The following is a 26,851-nucleotide window of genomic DNA, read 5'->3' as shown; positions in this document are numbered from 1 at the left end:
GAGAGAGAGCGAGAGCTATAGAGAGAGAGAGAGCGAGAGCTATAGAGAGAGAGAGAGCGAGAGCTATAGAGAGAGAGAGAGCGAGAGCTATAGAGAGAGAGAGAGCGAGAGCTATAGAGAGAGAGAGCGCGAGCTATAGAGAGAGAGAGAGCGAGAGCTATAGAGAGAGAGAGAGCGAGAGCTATAGAGAGAGAGAGAGCGAGAGCTATAGAGAGAGAGAGAGCGAGAGCTATAGAGAGAGAGAGAGCGAGAGCTATAGAGAGAGAGAGAGCGAGAGCTATAGAGAGAGAGAGAGCGAGAGCTATAGAGAGAGAGAGAGAGAGCGAGAGCTATAGAGAGAGAGAGAGAGAGCGAGAGCTATAGAGAGAGAGAGAGAGAGCGAGAGCTATAGAGAGAGAGAGAGAGAGAGCGAGAGCTATAGAGAGAGAGAGAGAGCGAGAGCTATAGAGAGAGAGAGAGAGCGAGAGCTATAGAGAGAGAGAGAGAGAGCGAGAGCTATAGAGAGAGAGAGAGAGCGAGAGCTATAGAGAGAGAGAGAGAGCGAGAGCTATAGAGAGAGAGAGAGCGAGAGCTATAGAGAGAGAGAGAGCGAGAGCTATAGAGAGAGAGAGCGAGAGCTATAGAGAGAGAGAGAGCGAGAGCTATAGAGAGAGAGCGAGAGCTATAGAGAGAGAGCGAGAGCTATAGAGAGAGAGCGAGAGCTATGGAGAGCGAGAGCTATAGAGAGAGCGGTGGAGAGAGAGAGGGCTATAGAGAGAGAGCGAGAGCTATAGAGAGAGCGGTAGAGAGCGAGAGCTATAGAGAGAGAGGTAGAGAGCGAGAGCTATAGAGAGAGAGAGCGAGAGCTATAGAGAGAGAGCGAGAGCTATAGAGAGAGAGCGAGAGCTATAGAGAGAGAGCGAGAGCTATAGAGAGAGAGCGAGAGCTATAGAGAGAGAGCGAGAGCTATAGAGAGAGAGCGAGAGCTATAGAGAGAGAGCGAGAGCTATAGAGAGAGAGCGAGAGCTATAGAGAGAGCGAGAGCTATAGAGAGAGAGCGAGAGCTATAGAGAGAGAGCGAGAGCTAGAGAGAGAGAGGTAGAGAGAGAGAGCTATAGAGAGAGAGGTAGAGAGAGAGAGCTATAGAGAGAGAGCGAGAGCTATAGAGACAGAGCTATAGAGAGAGAGCGAGAGCTATAGAGAGAGAGCGAGAGCTATAGAGAGAGTGGTAGAGAGAGCGAGAGCTATAGAGAGAGAGCGAGAGCTATAGAGAGAGCGAGAGCTATAGAGAGAGCGAGAGCTATAGAGAGAGCGAGAGCTATAGAGAGAGAGCGAGAGCTATAGAGAGAGAGCGAGAGCTATAGAGAGAGAGCGAGAGCTATAGAGAGAGAGCGAGAGCTATAGAGAGAGCGAGAGCTATAGAGAGAGCAGGAGAGCGAGAGCTATAGAGAGAGCAGTAGAGAGAGCTATAGAGAGAGAGAGCGAGAGCTATAGAGAGAGAGCTATAGAGAGAGAGGTAGAGAGAGAGGTAGAGAGAGAGCTATAGAGAGAGAGCTATAGAGAGAGAGAGAGAGCTAGAGAGAGAAAGAGAGCTATAGAGAGAGAGCGAGAGCTATAGAGAGAGAGCGAGAGCTATAGAGAGAGCAGGGAGAGCGAGAGCTATAGAGAGAGCAGTAGAGAGAGCGCTATAGAGAGAGAGCGAGAGCTATAGAGAGAGAGAGCGAGAGCTATAGAGAGAGAGCGAGAGCTATAGAGAGAGCAGTAGAGCGAGAGCTATAGAGAGAGCAGTAGAGCGAGAGCTATAGAGAGAGCAGTAGAGAGAGAGCTATAGAGAGAGAGAGCGAGAGCTATAGAGAGAGAGCGAGAGCTATAGAGAGAGAGAGCGAGAGCTATAGAGAGCGAGAGCTAGAGCTATAGAGATAGCGAGAGCTATAGTTGAGAGCGAGAGCTATAGAGAGAGAGCGAGAGCTATAGAGAGAGAGCGAGAGCTATAGAGAGAGAGCGAGAGCTATAGAGAGAGAGAGCGAGAGCTATAGAGAGAGAGAGCGAGAGCTATAGAGAGAGAGAGCGAGAGCTATAGAGAGAGAGAGCGAGAGCTATAGAGAGAGAGCGAGAGCTATAGAGAGAGAGAGCGAGAGCTATAGAGAGAGAGCGAGAGCTATAGAGAGAGAGCGAGAGCTATAGAGAGAGAGAGCGAGAGCTATAGAGAGAGAGCGAGAGCTATAGAGAGAGAGAGCGAGAGCTATAGAGAGAGAGAGCGAGAGCTATAGAGAGAGAGAGCGAGAGCTATAGAGAGAGAGAGCGAGAGCTATAGAGAGAGAGAGCGAGAGCTATAGAGAGAGAGAGCGAGAGCTATAGAGAGAGAGAGCGAGAGCTATAGAGAGAGAGAGCGAGAGCTATAGAGAGAGAGAGCGAGAGCTATAGAGAGAGAGCGAGAGCTATAGAGAGAGAGAGCGAGAGCTATAGAGAGAGAGAGCGAGAGCTATAGAGAGAGAGAGCGAGAGCTATAGAGAGAGAGCGAGAGCTATAGAGAGAGAGAGCGAGAGCTATAGAGAGAGGTAGAGAGAGAGCTATAGAGAGAGAGCTATAGAGAGAGCTATAGAGAGAGAGCGAGAGCTATAGAGAGAGAGCGAGAGCTGGTAGAGAGAGCGAGAGCTATAGAGAGAGAGCGAGAGCTATAGAGAGAGCGAGAGCTATAGAGAGAGAGCGAGAGCTATAGAGAGAGAGCGAGAGCTATAGAGAGAGCAGGAGAGCTATAGAGAGAGCAGGAGAGCGAGAGCTATAGAGAGAGAGCGAGAGAGAGCTATAGAGAGAGAGCGAGAGCTATAGAGACAGAGAGCGAGAGCTATAGAGAGAGAGGTAGAGAGAGCTATAGAGAGAGAGAGAGCTATAGAGAGAGCAAGAGCTATAGAGAGAGAGCGAGAGCTATAGAGAGAGAGCGAGAGCTATAGAGAGAGAGCGAGAGCTATAGAGAGAGAGCGAGAGCGGTAGAGAGAGCGGTAGAGAGAGAGGGCTATAGAGAGAGAGCGAGAGCTATAGAGAGAGCGGTAGAGAGAGAGAGCTATAGAGAGAGAGCGAGAGCTATAGAGAGAGAGCGAGAGCTATAGAGAGAGAGCGAGAGCTATAGAGAGAGAGCGAGAGCTATAGAGAGAGAGCGAGAGCTATAGAGAGAGAGCGAGAGCTATAGAGAGAGAGCGAGAGCTATAGAGAGAGAGCGAGAGCTATAGAGAGAGAGCGGTAGAGAGAGAGAGAGCTATAGAGAGAGAGCGAGAGCTATAGAGAGAGAGCGGTAGAGAGAGAGAGAGAGCTATAGAGAGAGCGAGAGCTATAGAGAGAGCGAGAGCTATAGAGAGAGAGCGGTAGAGAGAGAGAGAGAGCTATAGAGAGAGCGGTAGAGAGAGAGAGAGCTATAGAGAGAGAGCGAGAGCTATAGAGAGAGAGCGAGAGAGAGAGAGCTATAGAGAGAGAGCGGTAGAGAGAGAGAGAGCTATAGAGAGAGCTATAGAGAGAGAGCTATAGAGAGAAAGCGGTAGAGAGAGAGAGCTATAGAGAGAGAGCTATAGAGAGAGAGCTATAGAGAGAGACTTGAGGCCTAACCGTCTGTGTGCACTCTCATGGTGGAGGCAGTGATGTCAGTGGTGATGTTGAAATAGGGGATCCACAGGTCCTGAACAAACAACAGCACCACTAGTCATTATTATGTCAATATTGCAACTGTAAAAGAAGGTTCAGGCGGAGCCTTCATTCCCTTCAATTATATTTATTGCCAACGCGTTTCAAAGCAGGCTCCTTTTCTTATTAGTATAATAAGTTCAATTTTCCAGGCCGTGTGTGACAGGCAATTTTTTAAAATGTATTTAATCTACTCTCTGTTTACACAGGTGATCCCATTATGATGAAAAATGCCTTTTTACAAGAGAGACGCAAGACCGACTAACTCCAACTGTGCCGTTCCTCACCTCTATCTGTTTGTCCTTGAACACCGTGTAAATGCTGGAGTTGAAGGCAGCGCCAGAGAACATAGAAGTGATGGGGTAGGTCAGGTCCAACACCTTCTTAAACACCAAGGTCATTCCCTGCAACACACACCCCAACAAATCCATGAGAACATGTTTACTTTCACCTTTATTTGACCAAGTCATCCCATTGAGGTCCAAATCATGTTTCTTCAAGGTTGACCTGGACAACATTTAAACACTTGAAGGTCGAGTTAATATTCCTCGATTTGGTCTTTTCTTGATTCCTCGCATCCTCTCTCCTTGCCTCCTTCTCAAGGAGGACAAAAAGATGTGTCCTTCCCCTTGGACTTAGTCTCTCCTTCTCAAACTGCATTAGGAGGAACAACAGACTGACTGCCCAGGACAGGTGGGGCGGCAGGTTGCCTAGCGGTTAAGAGCGTTTGGCCAGTAAACCAAAAAGGTTTCTGGTTCGAATCCCGGAGACAAAAATAAAAAAAAAATCAGTGGATGTGCCCTTTAGCAAGGCACAACCCTGAATAAAAGTCGCTTTAGATCAGAGCGACTACTAAATGACTAAAACGTGAAACGACAGAGGACGCGAGGAATCGGGAAAGATGCCGTATCCTCTCACCATAGCCCACTCTCGTGCCCTCATCCTCATGCGGCTGTGACTGCGGTCCTCTGCGTACAGCGCCCCCATCAGGGAGCCGATGGAAACACCTCCCACCAGGTCCACAGGGATCCCTGCCTCACTCAGAGCATGCATGATACCCACCTGAGAACAGCCCCTGAGAGAGGAACGGGGGAGAGAGGATGAGGAACGAGAGACATTGGACATATGCTCACGACTCCACACACACACACACACAAGCTCCCTCATGAAAACGTAATGTAAACGTAATGTAGATTGCGGTAATGTCTTGGCTTCCATCGTCATGTTTGTGGATCTGATGCTCGCCTGCAGTGTTCCCTGCATTTGGCAGGTGCACTAACAGATTGCTTTGCAGGTTGTTGGAAATGGTTTCACACAACATACATACATCTCTGTGTACTGTTAGGGATTGTAACTGCCAAGTAGGCAACTTGTTTAACACTACCACATACGGTGAGTCAACACCAGTACCACAACAATTCACAAGGGGCCCAAAATGTACGCCTTATCCTACACACTTCCCAGTAGTTTGGTATTCAGGCTTACCTTATGCAGGTATGTAAACCACTGAATACGTTTAATTCAACCACTGAAAATCCTCCGGTCCCTTTAAATACAGTGCGCTGTCCCTTTAAATACAGTGCGCTGTCCCTTTAAATACAGTGCGCTGTCCCTTTAAATACAGTGCGCTGTCCTTTAATTACAGTGCGCTGTCCCTTTAAATACAGTGCGCTGTCCCTTTAAATACAGTGCGCTGTCCCTTTAAATACAGTGCGCTGTCCCTTTAAATACAGTGCGCTGTCCCTTTAAATACAGTGCGCTGTCCCTTTAAATACAGTGTGCTGTCCCTTTAAATACAGTGTGCTGTCCCTTTAAATACAATGCGCTGTCCCTTTAAATACAATGCGCTGTCCCTTTAAATACAGTGCGCTGTCCCTTTAAATACAGTGCGCTGTCCCTTTAAATACAGTGCGCTGTCCCTTTAAATACAGTGTGCTGTCCATTTAAATACAGTGCGCTGTCCCTTTAAATACAGTGCGCTGTCCCTTTAAATACAGTGCGCTGTCCCTTTAAATACAGTGCGCTGTCCCTTTAAATACAGTGTGCTGTCCATTTAAATACAGTGCGCTGTCCCTTTAAATACAGTGCGCTGTCCCTTTAAATACAGTGCGCTGTCCCTTTAAATACAGTGCGCTGTCCCTGTCCCCCTTTAAATACAGTGCGCTGTCCCTTTAAATACAGTGTGTCCCTTTAAATACAGTGCGCTGTCCCTTTAAATACAGTGTCCCTTTAATATGTGTTTGTTGACAGACTCACCCTTTAAGACGGGTTCAGATTAGTGGGATCAATCAAAGAACGCCATCTAAATGTATGTCTATTGGTCTCCGTTTCAGCACCAACTGGTAGATTTAAAAACACTCTGATCTTGGAGATGATTTAAAGGTTAGGAACGTATTGAGTTAAGTGCCTTTACATGTCTACATGTCCCAAAGTATCGCACAACATTAGCCTCATGTGATCCACTAATGCTCGAGACCCTCAGGAACAACTGCACTGATGTGACAGAGGGAACAAAGGCACGTTGGAATGGAATGACGCAAGATGTAAGGTACACATTGAAGGAAACCCGAAAGTGACCGTTCTAAATGTATCACGGAACGGTGGCTCCCGAAATCGTGGCTCATATTTCACATGCTAGAAACGGTCAAATAAAACAGATGTTATAAGGGCATACAATACAATATCTGAATAACGGCACAGCTATTTATAGCCTATTGCACTGTGGGAAAGGGGCCACAATACATATCACAGCTATTTATAGCCTATTTCACTGTGGAAAAGGGCCCACAATGCATATCACAGCTATTTATAGCCTATTTCACTGTGGAAAAGGGCCCACAATGCATGTCACAGCTATTTATAGCCTATTGCACTGTGGGAAAGGGGCCACAATACATGTCACAGCTATTTATAGCCTATTGCACTGTGGGAAAGGGGCCACAATACATGTCACAGCTATTTATAGCCTAATAAAAATCGTGAAAAATATAGCAGATGCTTTTTCCACTTGGAACCGGTCGCTGAAACCTTATTCATGGTTGGTAGGGTCGTGTGAAAAGAGGGTCGAATTGTTAAGTCAAGGTCAGAATACGGCGTATCTGTAGACACACCTTCATTTATACGATCTCCACCCCAAAACGAATAACGGGTGAATAGCATGCTATTCTCATATTAAAGTTCAAGGTCAGAATACGAGTAGAGAGAAAAGAATAAAATACCTTAGTCAGTCAGCATCCAACTGTCTCTCGCCCTCTTTTGTGTAATAGAAGTAGCAGCATTATTATGAACAACTGTTGGCATTCGGTGAGTTCTCCCACCCACAATAAATAATCAACACGGACCTCTTTCGTCCCATGAAAAAGGAAATGACCTTCCATTTAACGCGTGATTCACGCGAGTCCCGAATTCCCCAAAGGGGAACAAGACAAATATTAGTACAAAGCATTTAACAGGCATGAGTTAAGAGCGAGAGAGAGACAAGAGGAACCAACCTTGAAACATCTCCTGAACACAACACGAAAACAGGACAAACGGAAGGAGAAGAGAAAGACAGGAGAAGAGAGAGAAAGACAGGAGAAGAGAGAGAACAGGAGAAGAGAGAGAAAGACAGGAGAAGAGAGAAAAAGACAGGAGAAGAGAGAGAAAGACAGGAGAAGAGAGAGAAAGACAGGAGAAGAGAGAGAAAGACAGGAGAAGAATGAGCAAGATATTACATTTGGCAGAAAAGTGGAATCATAATATGCTTTGAGTGTTTCATGCATTAGGAAAGACAACACCCCTACACGCCTCCATAGAAATGACTATAAATGGGGCCGAGTGACGTCAGTGACCTAGAGGACAGAGGTTAGAGGTCATTGGGGCGTACCTGGCCCCTCCTCCCCCCAGTATGAGGGCGATGGCGTTCCCGGTCAGGACCCTGGCCAGCCGGGAGAAGTCAGAGTGGCGTTCAGCCGGCTTCTGGAGCACACGCTGATACATCTCAATCTGGAGAAGACAGCAATGCAGATATTAAAACACTCTTTCTTCAAATGGTGCGACACTGGAAATAACTGTGGGGTTGTGAGGCAATTCCTTCCTTAGTTATGAGTTAGGGGCGTGAACATTTAAATTAATAAAAAAAAATCGGGATGCTTAACGTTAAGAATATTTTTTTTTTGTTGTGTTACGGCGATGCAGAAAGTAAACAGAGCGTTGAAGCGCGAGGCTCATCTTCGCCGCCGTTTGGTGCCCTGGCCACCACTCCGTGAACAGCACGGAGCGAGGGGGCAGATACGGCAACAAATCAGTCTCCGAAAATACTGAATCTTAGGACTCAATTCCTGGAGGAAACAAATCTTGGCACTCAATGGGAGTCGACACTATGACGTCATCGTTAACAGTTGGGAAAATGGCAGAGGACGGCCTGTATGGCAATATTGAAATGAGAAGGTTAAATGAGAAGGAAATGGAAACTCTGCGAGGTGGAATTGAGGTACAGTAATGACAGTACAGGTGTGATGCTTAACCTTCTGAAAAAGACCCAAACTGGAGCTGGCGGCAGCCTTGACCTTCTGAAAAAGACCCAAACTGGAGCTGGCAGCAGTCTTGACCTTCTGAAAAAGACCCAAACTGGAGCTGGCAGCAGCCTTAACCTTCTGAAAAAGACCCAAACTGGAGCTGGCAGCAGCCTTGACCTGAAAAAGACCCAAACTGGAGCTGGCAGCAGCCTTGACCTGAAAAAGACCCAAACTGGAGCTGGCAGCAGCCTTGACCTTCTGAAAAGACCCAAACTGGAGCTGGCAGCAGCCTTAACCTTCTGAAAAAGACCCAAACTGGCTGGCAGCTGGCCCAAACTGCAGCCTTAACCTTCTGAAAAAGACCCAAACTGGAGCTGGCAGCAGCCTTAACCTTCTGAAAAAGACCCAAACTGGAGCTGGCAGCAGCCTTAACCTTCTGAAAAGACCCAAACTGGAGCTGGCAGCAGCCTTGACCTGAAAAAGACCCAAACTGGAGCTGGCAGCAGCCTTGACCTTCTGAAAAAGACCCAACTGGAGCTGGCAGCAGCCTTGACCTGAAAAAGACCCAAACTGGAGCTGGCAGCAGCCTTGACCTGGAGCTCTGAAAAAAGACCCAAACTGGAGCTGGCAGCAGCCTTGACCTTCTGAAAAAGACCCAAACTGGAGCTGGCAGCAGCCTTGACCTTCTGAAAAGACCCAAACTGGAGCTGGCAGCAGTCTTAACCTTCTGAAAAAGACCCAAACTGGAGCTGGCAAGCCTTGACTGAAAAGACCCAAACTGGAGCTGGCAGCAGCCTTGACCTTCTGAAAAAGACCCAAACTGGAGCTGGCAGCAGCCTTGACCTTCTGAAAAAGACCCAAACTGGAATTGGCATCCATTTTCTTATTGTTTTAACGGAAAACCGATTAAATAACGGCAGTTTAAAAATTAAAGAAAGAAATTTAATGGATTTGTCACATCCTTATCAGGTGTGTTCTATCCAGTTTTATTGTTTTAATCAGGAAAACCGATTAAATGTACCAGTTTAAAAGATCAAAGGTGTGTGTGTGTCCATTTGGTATCAGGTGTGTGTGTACCAGTTTGGTCAGATCAGGTGTGTGTGTGTACCAGTTTGGGAAGATCAGGTGTGTGTGTATACCAGTTTGGTAAGATCAGGTGTGTGTGTACCAGTTTGGGAAGATCAGGTGTGTGTGTACCAGTTTGGGAAGATCAGGTGTGTGTGTGTACCAGTTTGGGAAGATCAGGTGTGTGTGTGTACCAGTTTGGGAAGATCAGGTGTGTGTGTGTACCAGTTTGGGAAGATCAGGTGTGTGTGTACCAGTTTGGGAAGATCAGGTGTGTGTGTGTACCAGTTTGGGCAGGCTTCTCTTGGAGAAGACCCTGCGTGGGCAGGAGAGGTGCAGGTGTCTGGAGATCCAGCTCCTCATGTTGAGCCACTCCACAGTGCCCTGAGGCGGGGGCCGTCCTCCCTGTGTAACAACACCAGTTGCTTCTGGGCCCTCACCGCACTGCCCTCCAGCATCCGCTCCAACTACAGGGTCAAAGGCCAGGGGTCAACTAGAGGTTGGCCAAGGAGAAGTAGGACATAGTTTGTCCAGAATTAAACAGGCATGTACTGCATACTGAGAGGAGAGGAGTTTCTTACACAATAGTATCAAGCCACTTGAGTCTGTGACTGGTTGGTATTCCTCTTTATCTTGGTAAATGGGTATCATATCAGGGACAAGAGGTCAGCGAGGTCGACTAAAGAACCTGCCACCAAGACCCAGGCATGACTAAAGAACCCAAGGATCTGCACTGACCCTAAATCCCACATCAAACACAGTGGCAGTGCTAAAAACCCAAGGATCTGCAAGCTGGCTAACCTCTCCCTCTCCCCAAGCAACATGGAAATACGCTAAGCTAGCTAACCTCTCCCTAAACATCATGCTAACACGCTAAGCTGGCTAACCTCTCCCCCAAACATCATGCTAACACGCTAAGCCTAACTCTCCCCAAGCAACATGGAAATACGCTAAGCTAGCTAACCTCTCCCTAAACATCATGCTAACACGCTAAGCTGGCTAACCTCTCCCCAAGCGCCATGGAAATACGCTAAGCTAGCTAACCTCTCCCTAAACATCATGCTAACACGCTAAGCTAGCTAACCTCTCCCCAAGCGCCATGGAAATACGCTAAGCTAGCTAACCTCTCCCCAAGCGCCATGGAATACCGGAATTTGTCCAATAGAAACTCTTGTTTTGATTGCAACTGTTTGCACTAAGGATTACACCCCAGGGGAGGGGCCTATTTCCTCTGCTTCTGAAGCATTTGCTGCCACTGAAGATATTCAAAGGCAAAATTTAGTAAGTGTGGTCACGCACGCAAACGTATTGCTACACCCTCTGTGGAAGCACATAAAGGATTCTGTAACAGTCCAAATGTGTTACAAGTGACAGACTCATAGGATGGCTCCGTAGAATTCCATTTCCCAAAATCAGTTCCCCTCCCAGAGCCCCCAGTCCCTCCTGGTTCCCCCCGTACCTCCCCCACAGCGGGGTCTTGCTCCCCCAGTCCCACAATGATGATGCAGTCGGCCTGGCGGATACATCGCTGGGTCCAGGGGGTCAGGGTGTAGTCTGTCTGGTAGAGCACGATGCGGTGGATGTCCTCCTGCTGGCCCAGCCAACTGGACAGACGATACTCATGTACACTGACACAGAGACAGAGACAGAGACAGACAGAGAGAGAGAGCGGCGAAACAGAGAGAGCGAGTGAGAGAGCGAGAGAGAGACAGAGAGAGACAGAGAGAGCGAGAGAGAGCGAGAGAGACAGAGAGGGGCAAACAGAGAGAGCGACAGAGACACTGTATATATATATATATAATATGACATTTGAATGTCTTTATTGTTTTGAAACTTCTGTATGTGTGATGTCTACTGTTAATTTTTAGATTTCACTTTATATATTATATACCTTACTTGCTTTGGCAATGTTAACACAGAGAGCGAGAGAGACAGAGAGAGCGAGAGAGACAGAGAGACACGAGAGAGACAGAGAGAGAGAGAGAGAGACAGAGAGACAGAGAGAGAGAGAGAGACAGAGAGAGCGAGAGAGACAGAGAGAGCGAGAGACAGAGAGAGAGAGACGAGAGAGAGCGAGACAGAGAGAGCGAGAGAGAGAGAGAGACAGACAGAGAGAGAGAGAGAGACAGAGAGAGAGAGAGACAGACAGAGAGAGAGAGAGACAGAGAGAGAGAGAGAGAGAGAGAGACAGAGAGAGAGAGAGAGAGAGAGAGAGAGAGAGAGAGAGAGAGAGAGAGAGAGAGAGAGACACAGAGAGAGAGAGAGAGAGACACCGACCAGACCAGACAGACAGGAGGGTGAAGCGAGAGAGAGACAATGATTTACTTCTTTAAAAAAATCTAAGGAACCCTTTATAATGCATGTGGGTTGTTCAAGATGCACACAACCCCATTCAGTCAAGCTCACCTGTCCAGCGCGACGCTCCCAGGCGCTGAGATGCTGTCGCTGGTCAGTAGAAGTGTGGGGCCTATGAAGAAGGACAATTTAGGTCAGGTCTGTGGAAAGGGCACACCTAAATCAAATCACATTGCAGGCGTGTCACGTGCTTCGTAAACAACAGGGGTCGACTAACAGTGAAATGCTTACTTACGGGTCCTTTTCCAACAATGCAGAATTAAAGATCATACAAAATGAAAAGACACAATCATAGTCCATCTGTCCTCACTCATATCACTCCCCCCCAAAGCTTTCTAAGAGATGACCTGGCCACCGGAACATTCTACTGAGGAGGGGACCACGCTTCAAGGTCCCCATGAATGGAGATCATCAATTCAGCCTCAGCAGAATATTAGATCGTAGGAAACAGCACCCGGGCATAAAGGACAATGTCACCCACCCCCCCTCAGACATCTATAGAAGGGCACACTGCACTGTCTAGACAGCCTTGAACATGATGAAGAGAGAGGTGGAATGTGTGCTGGTTACCAATGGCGATGAGAGCGTGCTGCAGCTCCAGTGTGAAAGCTGTGAGAGGTATCTCCTCAGACATCTATAGAAGGGCAGCACTGCACTGTCTAGACAGCCTTGAACATGATGAAGAAAATGAAATGACCAATCGATAGTCCATCGTGCTCAGCTCCAGTGTGAAAGCTCCCGGGCCCTAACATCTATCTAAGGGCAGATGACCTAGACAGCCTTGAACATTCTATGAAGGAGGGTGGAATGTGTGCCAATTCATGAGAGTCTGCAGCTCCAGTGAATGGAGAGGTATCTCCTCAGACATCTCAGCACTGCACTGTCTAGACAGCCTTGAACATGATGAAGAGAGAGGTGGAATGTGTGTGGTTAAATGGCGATGAATGTCAGCTCCACCCTGTGAGAGGTATCTCCTCAGACATCTATAGAAGGGCAGCACTGCACTGTCTAGACAGCCTTGAACACTGATGAAGAGAGAGGTGGAATGTGTGTGTGTGTGTGTGTGGTTACCAATGGCGATGAGAGCGTGCTGCAGCTCCAGTGTGAAAGCTGTGAGAGGTACCTCCTCAGACACAGGCAGCACGGTGACAGTGGACAGGTTGGACGCCGGGTTCCCGCATCCCACTTACTGCCTGGGGTGTGCAGGGCCAGGTTCCGGGCTGGGAGGAGGACAGACACATTATCGTGAAGATATATTACACATAGCAGGGACATGAGGGGTTAGATCCTTCTGGGGACAACGGTTGCCTGTAAACACACACCTGTCAGAGGGCCATTGACCTGCTGCAGGATCTTCTGACCAAGAAGGTGAATCAACCTCGTGACTACCTAAAACAAGAGAAAGAGAGCGTCAGCGTGTGTGTGTATGTGGAGTGTCGTGTGTGTGTGAGGGAGTGAAAGCCAGTCATAGACCAAGTTAGACTTCTCATCTTTGTATCTGTCCCATCATGGCATCTGTGAAAGCACGGGCAGCACCATAGAGGCCATGTTGACGTGGTCCATGTCTTCTTCTACTTCTCTGAGTTGGTTATCAAACTGAAAGGGTGCATACTGCCACCTGGAGGGGGTTGTTGGAGCAGGTATAACACCTGGTGATTTACTGCCACCTGGAGGGGTTGTTGGAGCAGGTATAAAACCTGGTGATTTACAGCCACCTGGAGGGGTTGTTGGAGCAGGTATAACACCTGGTGATTTACTGCCACCTGGAGGGGTTGTTGGAGCAGGTATAACACCTGGTGATTTACTGCCACCTGGAGGGGGTTGTTGGAGCAGGTATAACACCTGGTGATTTACTGCCACCTGGAGGGGGTTGTTGGAGCAGGTATAACACCTGGTGATTTACTGCCACCTGGAGGGGTTGTTTGAGCAGGTATAAAACCTGGTGATTTACTGCCACCTGGAGGGGTTGTTTGAGCAGGTATAAAACCTGGTGATTTACTGCCACCTGGAGGGGTTGTTTGAGCAGGTATAAAACCTGGTGATTTACAGCCACCTGGAGCAGGTATAAAACCTGGTGATTTACAGCCACCTGGAGGGGGTTGTTGGAGCAGGTATAAACCTGGTGATTTACAGCCACCTGGAGGGGGTTGTTTGAGCAGGTATAAAACCTGGTGATTTACTGCCACCTGGAGGGGGTTGTTTGAGCAGGTATAAAACCTGGTGATTTACTGCCACCTGGAGGGGTTGTTTGAGCAGGTATAAAACCTGGTGATTTACTGCCACCTGGAGGGGGTTGTTTGAGCAGGTATAAAACCTGGTGATTTACAGCCACCTGGAGGGGTTGTTTGAGCAGGTATAAAACCTGGTGATTTACTGCCACCTGGAGGGGTTGTTTGAGCAGGTATAACACCTGGTGATTTACTGCCACCTGGAGGGGGTTGTTTGAGCAGGTATAACACCTGGTGATTTACAGCCACCTGGAGGGGGTTGTTTGAGCAGGTATAACACCTGGTGATTTACTGCCACCTGGAGGGGTTGTTAGAGCAGGTATAAAACCTGGTGATTTACAGCCACCTGGAGAGGGGTGTTTGAGCAGGTATAAAACCCAAGGCTGGTGATTTACTGCCACCTGGAGGGGTTGTTTGAGCAGGTATAAAACCTGGTGATTTACAGCCACCTGGAGGGGTTGTTGGAGCAGGTATAAAACCTGGTGATTTACAGCCACCTGGAGGGGGTTGTTTGAGCAGGTATAAACCTGGTGATTTACAGCCACCTGGAGGGGGTTGTTTGAGCAGGTATAAAACCTGGTGATTTACTGCCACCTGGAGGGGTTGTTTGAGCAGGTATAAAACCTGGTGATTTACTGCCACCTGGAGGGGTTGTTTGAGCAGGTATAAAACCTGGTGATTTACTGCCACCTGGAGGGGGTTGTTGGAGCAGGTATAAAACCTGGTGATTTACAGCCACCTGGAGGGTTGTTTGAGCAGGTATAAAACCCGGTGATTTACTGGGAGGGGTTGTTTGAGCAGGTATAAAACCTGGTGATTTACTGCCACCTGGAGGGGGTTGTTTGAGCAGGTATAAAACCTGGTGATTTACTGCCACCTGGAGGGGGTTGTTGGAGCAGGTGGTGATTTACAGCCACCTGGAGGGGGTTGTTTGAGCAGGTATAACACCTGGTGATTTACAGCCACCTGGAGGGGGTTGTTTGAGCAGGTATAAAACCTCATGATTTACTGCCACCTGGAGGGGGTTGTTGGAGCAGGTATAAAACCTGGTGATTTACAGCCACCTGGAGGGGGTTGTTTGAGCAGGTATAACACCTGGTGATTTACAGCCACCTGGAGGGGTTGTTTGAGCAGGTATAAAACCTCATGATTTACTGCCACCTGGAGGGGTTGTTTGAGCAGGTATAAAACCTGGTGATTTACTGCCACCTGGAGGGGGTTGTTGGAGCAGGTATAACACCTGGTGATTTACAGCCACCTGGAGGGGTATAAAACCTGGTTGCCACCTGGAGTGGGTTGGAGCAGGTATAAAACCTGGTGATTTACAGCCACCTGGAGGGGTTGTTGGAGCAGGTATAAAACCTGGTGATTTACTGCCACCTGGAGGGGGTTGTTTGAGCAGGTATAAAACCTGGTGATTTACTGCCACCTGGAGGGGTTGTTTGAGCAGGTATAAAACCTGGTGATTTACTGCCACCTGGAGGGGGTTGTTGGAGCAGGTATAAAACCTGGTGATTTACTGCCACCTGGAGGGGGTTGTTTGAGCAGGTATAAAACCTGGTGATTTACAGCCACCTGGAGGGGGTTGTTGAGCAGGTATAAAACCTGGTGATTTACAGCCACCTGGAGGGGGTTGTTTGAGCAGGTATAAAACCTCATGGTGATTTACTGCCACCTGGAGGGGGTTGTTGAGCAGGTATAAAACCTGGTGATTTACAGCCACCTGGAGGGGTTGTTGGAGCAGGTATAAAACCTGGTGATTTACAGCCACCTGGAGGGGGTGTTTGGAGCAGGTATAACACCTGGTGATTTACAGCCACCTGGAGGGGTTGTTTGAGCAGGTTAAAACCTCATGATTTACTGCCACCTGGAGGGGTTGTTTGAGCAGGTATAAAACCTGGTGATTTACTGCCACCTGGAGGGGGTTGTTTGAGCAGGTATAAAACCTGGTGATTTACTGCCACCTGGAGGGGGTTGTTTGAGCAGGTATAAAACCTGGTGATTTACTGCCACCTGGAGGGGTTGTTTGAGCAGGTATAAAACCTGGTGATTTACAGCCACCTGGAGGGTTGTTTGAGCAGGTATAAAACCTGGTGATTTACTGCCACCTGGAGGGGTTGTTTGAGCAGGTATAAAACCTGGTGATTTACAGCCACCTGGAGGGGGTTGTTTGAGCAGGTATAAAACCTGGTGATTTACTGCCACCTGGAGGGGGGTTGTTTGAGCAGGTATAAAACCTGGTGATTTACTGCCACCTGGAGGGGTTGTTTGAGCAGGTATAAAACCTGGTGATTTACAGCCACCTGGAGGGGTTGTTTGAGCAGGTATAAAACCTGGTGATTTACAGCCACCTGGAGGGGGTTGTTTGAGCAGGTATAAAACCTGGTGATTTACTGCCACCTGGTTGTTTGAGCAGGTATAAAACCTATTTACAGCCACCTGGAGGGGGTTGTTTGAGCAGGTATAAAACCTGGTGATTTACAGCCACCTGGAGGGGGTTGTTTGAGCAGGTATAAAACCCAAGGCTGGTGATTTACAGCCACCTGCAGTTATGGAACGTTTGATCATATGTAGGTGACGGTCACGAATTTGTGTCAGCTGGTGATCGACAGTTATTTTCTTGACAGTCTCACGGTAATTGACCGTTAATTAACAAACACATTTAGCATATCCTGGCTTCCACACATAGCTTACGAGCCACTGATGCAGAACTTTGAAACGTCTACATTTGAACAAGTCTAATAAATAAATAAATGTAATGTAGCCTATACCTTCACAATAAATCCCATCATTTATTTTAGACAGGTCTAAATAAACATGTTATGAAGAAAATGTGGTCTATTTCAGAAGAACAGAATAGCATACTCTGAGTTGTCCTTATGGTAGGTCCTGATCTGGCTATTCCATATGGCTGTGGGCTACACTAGTTCAATTAGCAGACAAGATCTGCTTAGGATTCCGTGACATTATTTTATAATATGAAGAATACAATTGAACATAGCTAGATTACATTGAAAGGATATTTTCTCCAAACGACTTCCAGGGAGTGTTGCACATGCACCTATTCTGTGTTGAGCGGTTAACAAAGAAATAGGTATCTATATGCTAAATTTACAGTTATTCATGTAACTTGTTGTTCTACAAACAGGTTATATGTTTTGATTTTTAATTCATTTTAAATCTACACAACAGTGATCACCGGACAATGAGACAGCCTATAGGGAGGAGGTCAGAGACCTGGCCGTGTGGTGCCAGGACAACAACCTCTCCTTCAATGTGAAAAAGACAAAGGAGATGATTGTGGACTACAGGAAAAGGAGGGCCGAGCACGCCCCCATTCTCATCGACGGGATTTCCTTTTTTTATTTAGTTCACCTTTATTTAACCAGGTGGGCCAGTTGAGAACACCTTTATTTAACCAGGTAGGCTAGTTGAGAACACCTTTATTTAACCAGGTGGGCTAGTTGAGAACATGTTCTCAGTTACAACTGCGACCTGGCCAAGATAAAGCAAAGCAGTGTGAGACAGACAACAACACAGAGTTACACATGGAATAAAAAAGCCAAAAACATAATAAACAAGTCAATGACAGTAGAAAAAAAAGAAAGTCTATATACAGTAGTGGGGCTGTAGTAGAGCAGGTTGAGAGCTTCAAGTTCCTTGGTGTCCACATCACCAACACACTGTCATGGTCCTAACACACCAAGACAGTCGTGAAGAGGGCACGACAACGCCAATTGCCCCTCAGGAGACTAAAAGATTTGGCATCGGTCCTCAGATTTTTCTACCATCGGGAGCATCCTGACTGGTTGCATGGCAACTGCTCAGCCTCCAACCGTAAGGTGCTACAGAGGGTAGTGTGTACAGCCCAGAACATCACTAGGGCCAAGCATCCTGACTGGTTGCATGGCAACTGCTCAGCCTCCGACTGCAAGGCACTACAGAGGGTAGTGTTACGTCCCAGTACATCACTAGGGCCAAGCTTCCTGCCATCCAGGACCTCTATACCAGGTGGTGTCAGAGGAAGGCCCTAAAGACTCCAGCCACCCTAGTCAGACTGTTCTCTGCACATCAAGTGGTACCGGAGCGCCAAGTCCAAGTCCAAAAGGCTTCTTAACAAAAGGCTACTCCGGTTGTAAAGATAAACAATGTCTTTAACATTAGGAAAGTTGACAAATAAATATAGTAGGCCTAGCCTATAGAAAGCTGTAGAAATCCTCCTCTTTTTAATAGAGGCCATCACTCTGTTTTCTCATGCAACTGCATAGCCTATAGAAATGTTGCGCAGCATGAGCTCATGAAGTGTTTGATTAGATTTTCGAACTATTTGCATTGATGTCCATGATTAGAGGGACAATAGAGTGCTGCGTACCAGGGAGTACGTTTGGTAGGCTACTCATGACCATCAGCAGCATCAGAGCCTGGAAGCCTAATTACCGTGACTAAACGGTCACATGGAATTTGACTGCCTTCACTGTGACCGCTGGTGTGGCGGTAATACGGTCACCGCAACAGCCCTACAATGGATTGGCTGATCCTCTGGATGACTGTGATGGAATGATATGATCCTTCCCACCCAGTTACCTACACAAATGGTGAAAGTCCTCAATGGCTGCCGGTGTGAAAACGCGCTTTTGGGTATTAGAGTCGTCTATCTAAGTCTATGAAGCCAGTTGATCTACATACCTGTGGGAACTTCCTCTTAATGTAGCCGAGTGCTCCCTCTGGTAGTTTGGCCAGCTCCGAGTCACGTACTGCATGCACCGTGGTGGCTCTGTTCTGATGGGTCAGGGCCTCCACCTGGACGGGGACACATCAACCACCAGAGGCTCCCATTGGTCAACACTGCGAATCATCCCTCAATCATTATACAGGAACTATGCACCAAACTTACCCCTTAACACTCTTGCAATTGATTTAATAATCATTGCACATTCCTTGTTTTCATATGGAGTTGAAGTGATCTTAGCCCTACAAATAGGAACATATTTCGTTTTTTAAAAAGCACTTACTGGTGCAGAAAATGTAAATAACTATTTAAGATAAAAATGAGTGATCAGAGGAACGGACCAAGAAAAGCATGGTGAGCCAGACTTTTTAAGCCCCAGTGATTCCCGTGTCCATTTTCATCAGCGTCAACAAGCCAGCCAGGCAGTGACCTTTCATATCAAAGCGATTGAGCTCTCTCTCTCTGTAATAACACTGTGCTGCTGGTACACACATGGTCTAATTCTGTATCCTCGCATTCCACGCTCTCCTGACTCTGTCCTCACGGACACCGTAACTTCGGACTACCGGCTGGTGCCGGTAACCATGGCATCGGACAATTCGCCTCAGGCAGGTATTCTTAGCAGCATAGGCATCGCCACAGCAATGCAAATCCACGTCAGCCAATGGGAGCGTAATGCAGTGAATTAAAGGGAGAGGGGTTACCAAACAGAGCTAAATCCTCTCTGGAGTGAGTGAGTGAGTGAGTGAGTGGCACACACACACACACAGCTCTGAGATGTTGTGAATAGCCATGTCATGGTGGGGCGTACTCGTGGCCCTGCATAAAACCGTGTCGGTGTCTAAATGGGTTTGCTTACATCTACAATCAATAAAAAAATATAAATTCTTTAAAAGCCTGGCATTGTTTATGCTACGGCGGCTGCGTTTTTTAAAATGGTGCCACCTGACATTTGACCCCTTACCACGCCGATGAGGTCACCGCGGCCGTACTCTCGGTCAGCTCCTTCTTGCCGTCCTCCTTCATGATGACGGAGCGCAGACGGCCACTCAGAACTATGAAGGTGCTGTCTGACTTATCCCCCTGTCTGAGAGAGAGGGTCAGACTTATCCCCCTGTCTGAGAGAGAGAGGATCTGACTCATCCCCCTGTCTGAGAGAGAGGATCTGACTTATCCCCCTGTCTGAGAGAGAGAGAGGGTCAGACTTATCCCCCTGTCTGAGAGAGGGGTCAGACTTATCCCCTGTCTGAGAGAGAGAGAGGGTCAGACTTATCCCCCTGTCTGAGAGAGAGAGAGGGTCAGACTTATCCCCTGTCTGAGAGAGAGAGGATCTGACTTATCCCCTGTCTGAGAGAGAGGGAGAGAGGGATCTGACTTATCCCCCTGTCTGAGAGAGGGAGAGGATCTGACTTATCCCCCTGTCTGAGAGAGAGAGAGGGATCTGACTTATCCCCCTGTCTGAGAGAGAGGGAGGATCTGACTTATCCCCTGTCTGAGAGAGAGAGAGGATCTGACTTATCCCCCTGTCTGAGAGAGAGGGAGAGAGGATCTGACTTATCCCCCTGTCTGAGAGAGAGAGAGAGGGATCTGACTTATCCCCCTGTCTGAGAGAGAGAGAGAGATCTGACTTATCCCCTGTCTGAGAGAGAGAGAGGATCTGACTTATCCCCTGTCTGAGAGAGAGGGAGAGAGGATCTGACTTATCCCCTGTCTGAGAGAGAGGAGAGAGGATCTGACTTATCCCCCTGTCTGAGAGAGAGGAGAGGATCTGACTTATCCCCCTGTCTGAGAGAGAGGGAGAGAGGATCTGACTTATCCCCCTGTCTGAGAGAGAGGGAGGAGGATCTGACTTATCCCCCTGTCTGAGAGAGAGAGAGGATCTGACTTATCCCCCTGTCTGAGAGAGAGAGAGGGATCTGACTTATCCCCCTGTCTGAGAGAGAGAGAGGATCTGACTTATCCCCCTGTCAGAGAGAGAGAGAGGGTCTGACTTATCCCCCTGTCAGAGAGAGAGAGGATCTGACTTATCCCCCTGTCTGAGAGAGAGAGAGAGGATCTGACTTATCCCCCTGTCTGAGAGAGAGAGAGGATCTGACTTATCCCCCTGTCTGAGAGAGAGGATCTGACTTATCCCCCTGTCTGAGAGAGAGAGGATCTGACTTATCCCCCTGTCTGAGAGAGAAAGAGGATCAGACTTATCCCCCTGTCTGAGAGAGAGGGGAGAGAGGATCAGACTTATCCCCCTGTCTGAGAGAGAGAGAGGATCTGACTTATCCCCTGTCTGAGAGAGAAAGAGGATCAGACTTATCCCCCTGTCTGAGAGAGGGAGAGAGGATCAGACTTATCCCCTGTCTGAGAGAGGGGAGAGAGGATCTGACTTATCCCCCTGTCTGAGAGAGAGGATCTGACTTATCCCCTGTCTGAGAGAGAGAGAGGATCTGACTTATCCCCTGTCTGAGAGAGAGGGAGAGGATCTGACTTATCCCCCTGTCTGAGAGAGAAAGAGAGGTCTGACTTATCCCCCTGTCTGAGAGAGAGAGAGGTCTGACTTATCCCCCTGTCTGAGAGAGAGGGAGAGAGGATCTGACTTATCCCCCTGTCTGAGAGAGAGGGAGAGGATCTGACTTATCCCCCTGTCTGAGAGAGAGGGAGAGAGGATCTGACTTATCCCCCTGTCTGAGAGAGAGGGAGAGAGGATCTGACTTATCCCCCTGTCTGAGAGAGAGAGAGATCTGACTTATCCCCCTGTCTGAGAGAGAGAGAGAGATCTGACTTATCCCCCTGTCTGAGAGAGAGAGGATCTGACTTATCCCCTGTCTGAGAGAGAGGATCTGACTTATCCCCCTGTCTGAGAGAGAGAGAGAGAGAGAGAGGATCTGACTTATCCCCCTGTCTGAGAGAGAGAGAGAGAGAGAGAGAGAGATCTGACTTATCCCCCTGTCTGAGAGAGAGAGAGAGGATCTGACTTATCCCCCTGTCTGAGAGAGAAAGAGGATCAGACTTATCCCCCTGTCTGAGAGAGAGGGAGAGAGGATCAGACTTATCCCCCTGTCTGAGAGAGAGGGAGAGAGGATCTGACTTATCCCCCTGTCTGAGAGAGAGGGAGAGAGGATCTGACTTATCCCCTGTCTGAGAGAGAGGAGGAGGATCTGACTTATCCCCTGTCTGAGAGAGAGAGAGGAGGATCTGACTTATCCCCCTGTCTGAGAGAGAGGATCTGACTTATCCCCTGTCTGAGAGAGATCTGACTTATCCCCTGTCTGAGAGAGAAAGAGGGTCTGACTTATCCCCCTGTCTGAGAGAGAGAGAGGATCTGACTTATCCCCCTGTCAGAGAGAGAGAGAGGGTCTGACTTATCCCCCTGTCAGAGAGAGAGAGGATCTGACTTATCCCCCTGTCTGAGAGAGAGAGAGAGGATCTGACTTATCCCCCTGTCTGAGAGAGAGAGGGTCAGACTTATCCCCCTGTCTGAGAGAGAGAGAGGGTCTGACTTATCCCCCTGTCTGAGAGAGAGAGGGTCAGACTTATCCCCCTGTCTGAGAGAGAGAGAGGGTCTGACTTATCCCCCTGTCTGAGAGAGAGAGGATCTGACTTATCCCCCTGTCTGAGAGAGAGAGAGGATTGTTTCAACTGTAGCCAGACAAATTCAAGCATCCCGAATTGTAGTAATGTCTTGACATTCATTATCATGTTTGAGGTTAAAAGGGATTTTAGTCTTTTTTTTCTCCTTGCCCAGAGTCAGACCAACTCATGGAATCCATTTTTATGTCTCCGGGTGCCGTTTGGAGATGATTGAAGTCCCGTAATAGACGCTAACAGAGGCAATAATGGGACAGATGCGCTGCCATCTCTACGCGCCAGAGAACAAGGAAGTGGATAGAATCCTCGTTTCTTATTATCATCAGTCAAATGAAAAGATGACAAATAGCGACTACTTTGTGAGACTATGAATGACCAACCACCCAGCTTTGGAGTAGTTAAGTCTTATTTCTTTAACTTTAAATCATCTCCAAACCTGCATGCAGATACATAGAAATGGTATGTAGAAAAAAACAACCTCAAATCTTGAAATCTCAACGTATCCCTTTAAGACTAATCACACTTGGGGATTCATTGCAGATGGAAATACTGTAGATCAGTGAAGGCAGTGAAGCTGAACATCGGTGTGGACAGAGGGTTTACCTACCTGTAGACTGCCGGCCGGCCTCCACAGCCATCCAGTCCAGAGCAAAGTCTATCTGCCTGACGAAGGACGACATCCTCCGCACGACCGGTGAGCTGCGTTCAGCACCACTGTGGGTTCTGCACGCATGATCCTGAGGGGTGGGACACACACACACACACGTAAATGTCGGAGTGTGCATGCATGTATGCATATGAAATACATGTGCCGACAGTGTGGTATTCTCAGTGCCTCACTCGTAGAAGTGGGTCTTGGAAATGGAGAGGAAGCTGCAGTCTCGTGGGCTCGGACAGTGAAGATGAGGGGCTGCCGGTCAGTGGCCACAGCCAGCTGGCCCACCAGCTCCCCCGGGGTGGGTCACAAACAGACATGTGTCCTCCTCGCGGTCGATCATCCGCTGGTACACATGCAGCAGGCCCAAGATCACAAACTGCACACTCACCTCCTGAAACACACTGGGATGATGACTTTCCAGGAAATCAAGTTCCTATCCTGGGAATAATTCATATTTATACCGGAAAAATTGGAAGTGCCAATTTAAAACCAAGAAATGGTCACTTCTCCAAAATAAGATTGTCGCAGGGCCACATTGTCGACTTGGCTGCTCCCTCCATGTCCAGATTTCACAGCGAAACACAGTGAAACTGATATTTGGTCATGAGTGTAACTTTGATCGTAATGACATTGTTGTGAATTATGGAAAAAATATGTTCATAAATTTGGAGCGTGACGATGTTCCTCAATTAACTCATTAACTGCATTTTCAGCAGTAGGGCCTAGGCTACCGAGGAAATTGTTTAAATATGAATCTCTTCACGGGACCAATTCTTATAAAATATATATCCATATCGACCTTCATACAGTGTGTTGATCACACATTCTCTAAGTAGGCTCTCATATGGGCAGCGATACGAGACAGAGAAGCAAGGGGAATGTCATAGCGGTATTTTGACATATATAGGCGAGAGACCTGCTTCGATCATGCAACCTATGGATTACAGAACAAAGTTAGGAATGTCATGCGAGACAGGAGTCGGGATTTGGGGTTTCAGTGGGATTGGGACGACAGGGAAATAGGCTCTATATAAGGCTACTACTTGTGTCAATAATACACATGATTTAGGCTACATTATTGCACGCTCCATGTCTTAGGTCCGTTAGGATCACCACTTTATTTGAAGAATGTGAAATGTCAGAATAATAGTAGAGAATGATTTATTTCAGCTTTTATTTCTTTCATCACATTCCCAGTGGAATCAGAAGTTTACATACACTCAATTAGTATTTGGTAGCATTGCCTTTAAATTGTTTTACGGGTAGCCTTCCAGAAGCTTCCCACAATAGGCTTGGTGAATTTTGGCCCATTCCTCCTGACAGAAAAACTGAGTCAGGTTTGTAGGCCTTCTTGCTCACACACGCTTTTCAGTTCGGCCCACAAATTTTCCATTTCCATGGGATTGAGGTCTGGCCTTTGTGATGGCCACTCCCAATACCTTGCTTTGTTGTCCTTCAGCCATTTTGCCACAACTTTGTGAAGTACGCTTGGGGTCATTGTCCATTTGGAAGAACCATTTGCGACCAAGCTTTAACTTCCTGACTGATGTCTTGAGATGTTGCTTCAATATATCCACATACTGCCATTTATTTTGTGAAGAGACCAGCCCTTCTGCAGCAAAGCACCCCCACAACATGAGCTGCCACCCCCGTGCTTCAAGGTTGGGATGGTCATTATGGCCAAACAGTTCTATTTTTGTTTCATCAGACCAGAGGACATTTCTCCAAAAAGTATGACCTTTGTCCCCATGTGCAGCTGCAAACCGTAGTCTGGCTTTCTTATGGCGGTTTTGGAGCAGGGCCTTCCTCCTTGCTGAGCGGCCTTTCAGGTAATGTCGATATAGGACTCGTTTTACTGTGGATATAGATACTTTTGTACCCGTTTCCTCCAGCATCTTCACAAGGTCCTTTGTTGTTCTGGGATTGATTTGCACTTTTTGCACCCAAAGTACATTAATTTCTAGGAGACAGAACGCGTCTCCTTCCTGAGCGGTATGATGGCTGCCTGGTCCCATGGTGTTTATACTTGCCTACTATTGTTTGTACAGATGAACGTGGTACCTTCAGGCGTTTGGAATTTGCCCCCCAAGGATGAACCAGACTTGTGGAGGTCTACCAATTGTTTTTATGAGGTCTTGGCTGATTTCTTTTATTTTCCCATGATGTCAAGCAAAGAGGCACTGAGTTTGAAGGTAGGCCTTGAAATGCATCCGTTAGGTACACTCCAATTGACTCAAATGATGTCAATTAGCCTATCAGAAGTTGCTGAGAAAATGACATCATTTTCAGGAAATTTCCAAGCTGTTTAAAGGCACAGTCAACTTAGTGTATGTAAACTTCTGACCCACTGGAATTGTGATCCAGTGAATTATAAGTGAAATAATCTGTCCATAAACAATTGTTGGAAAAATGACTTGTGTCATGCACAAAGTAGATGTCCTAACCGACTTGCCAAAAATATAGTTTGTTAATTAACAAGAAATGTGTGGAGTGGTTGAAAAACGAGTTTTAATGACTCCAACCTAAGTGTATGTAAACTTCTGACTTCAACTGCATACAAGAGTAAAGATGATCATTAGCACTCACTCAACTAACATTTTCCCAGCCTAATTATTACCAAATATCCAAATGGAGATTTAGTGTTAAACACAAATTTGATATTGATTGATTTATCTAGACGGGCCCCCACAGCATCACAATCAAAACAGTGCTGAAATGATAACCTAGGTGACCACACACACACCTATGACAGTTGAATATGACTTTGGGAGTTTCAGTAGAAGCCAGAATTTGATAAGTTACTAAATTGCTTTAGCCTACTTAATTCCAATATTTTCCTCATTCAGTTGATCCTTAACTAAACTTTCTGTCTCTAAACGCCCTTTTCTAGACACAATGGCTGTTTCCTCCTCACTTCGCTGCCGCCCGCAGCTCTTTCATTTCTGTGATGCTGGACCACGTCTGGGCTTTCATTTGTGGGTCAGAAGGGGACAGAAGGGTATAGAATTTTCCTTTCTGGCGAGAACTCTAAAAGGCATTCGGGTTTCGTGTGTCCAATCCAGTGTCAATTATGCGCGTGCTTTGAATATATGGCGAATTTGTGTGCTAAATACATTAGCCTAAAGGCTTTCATGTGGCAACCTGTTTGTATAACGTCCCATCTAATTTTTTTTGCAATCTTCTGCTGTACATGTTGCGCATTTTGTGGAATTGCATCAGTGCGTGAGTGGGGAGGAAATGTTGTCATTTCCCCAGTGTTCGGATTATTCCATTGGTCCATTAAGCTGGAAGTTAAATCAAGCACAGACAAAGGAAAGCTTCCAAGTAGTATTTGAACCCAGGTGTGGATAGGTATGACCAAAGAGGAGAACCAGGTGTGGATAGGTATGACCAAAGAGGAGAACCAGGTGTGGATAGGTATGACCAAAGAGGAGAACCAGGTGTGGATAGGTATGACCAAAGAGGAGAACCAGGTTGATAAAGTAAAGCAGACAGTATGGTGCTCCTGACCTGGTCTCCCTGTCTGGCCACCACAGAGCCTGCTTTGACCTGGTGCAGAGTCACCCTGCCCTCCAACAGACCAGGGTCCTGACAGAGAGGGGAGAGATTATGGTACAGCAGGATTAAGGGATTCAGACATTGACGAGAGACACCCGGCACCGTCTCACTGTAATGCTCTCCATAGATGTAGAACGGCATACGGCCGTCGGAGCCACACACGCACAGAAGAATGCCTTGAAAGGCACGACTGTTCTAGTTATTCTACGTCTATGGAGAGTATTACAGTGAGAAATAGCCGTCACACTGAAATGTCTGGTACTTATATTTCCATGCATTTAACAATATACTATGATCTATATCCGATCTATATGGTACTCCCTCCATGCATTTAACAATATACTATATCCGATCTATATGGTACTCCCTCCATGCATTTAACAATATACTATATCCGATCTATATGGTACTCCTCCATGTATTTAACAATATACTATAGATCTATATGGTACTCCCTCCATGTATTTAACAATATACTATATCCGATCTATATGGTACTCCCTCCATGTATTTAACAATATACTATAGATCT

At 47.2% G+C, this 26,851-nt stretch overlaps 1 pseudogene; it reads right to left on the bottom strand.

Moving 5' to 3' along the window:
* Nucleotides 1–26,349, bottom strand: part of LOC135534101 (patatin-like phospholipase domain-containing protein 7) — a 28,974-nt pseudogene extending 2,625 nt beyond the window's left edge.
* Between the last annotated feature and the right edge of the window lie 502 nt (nt 26,350–26,851).

The sequence above is a fragment of the Oncorhynchus masou genome, unplaced genomic scaffold, assembly GCF_036934945.1.
Source record: "Oncorhynchus masou masou isolate Uvic2021 unplaced genomic scaffold, UVic_Omas_1.1 unplaced_scaffold_3005, whole genome shotgun sequence".
Classification (NCBI taxonomy): domain Eukaryota; kingdom Metazoa; phylum Chordata; class Actinopteri; order Salmoniformes; family Salmonidae; genus Oncorhynchus; species Oncorhynchus masou.
The sequence above is the reverse complement of the archived record's forward strand: the minus strand, read 5'-3'. Positions and strand labels throughout refer to the sequence as shown.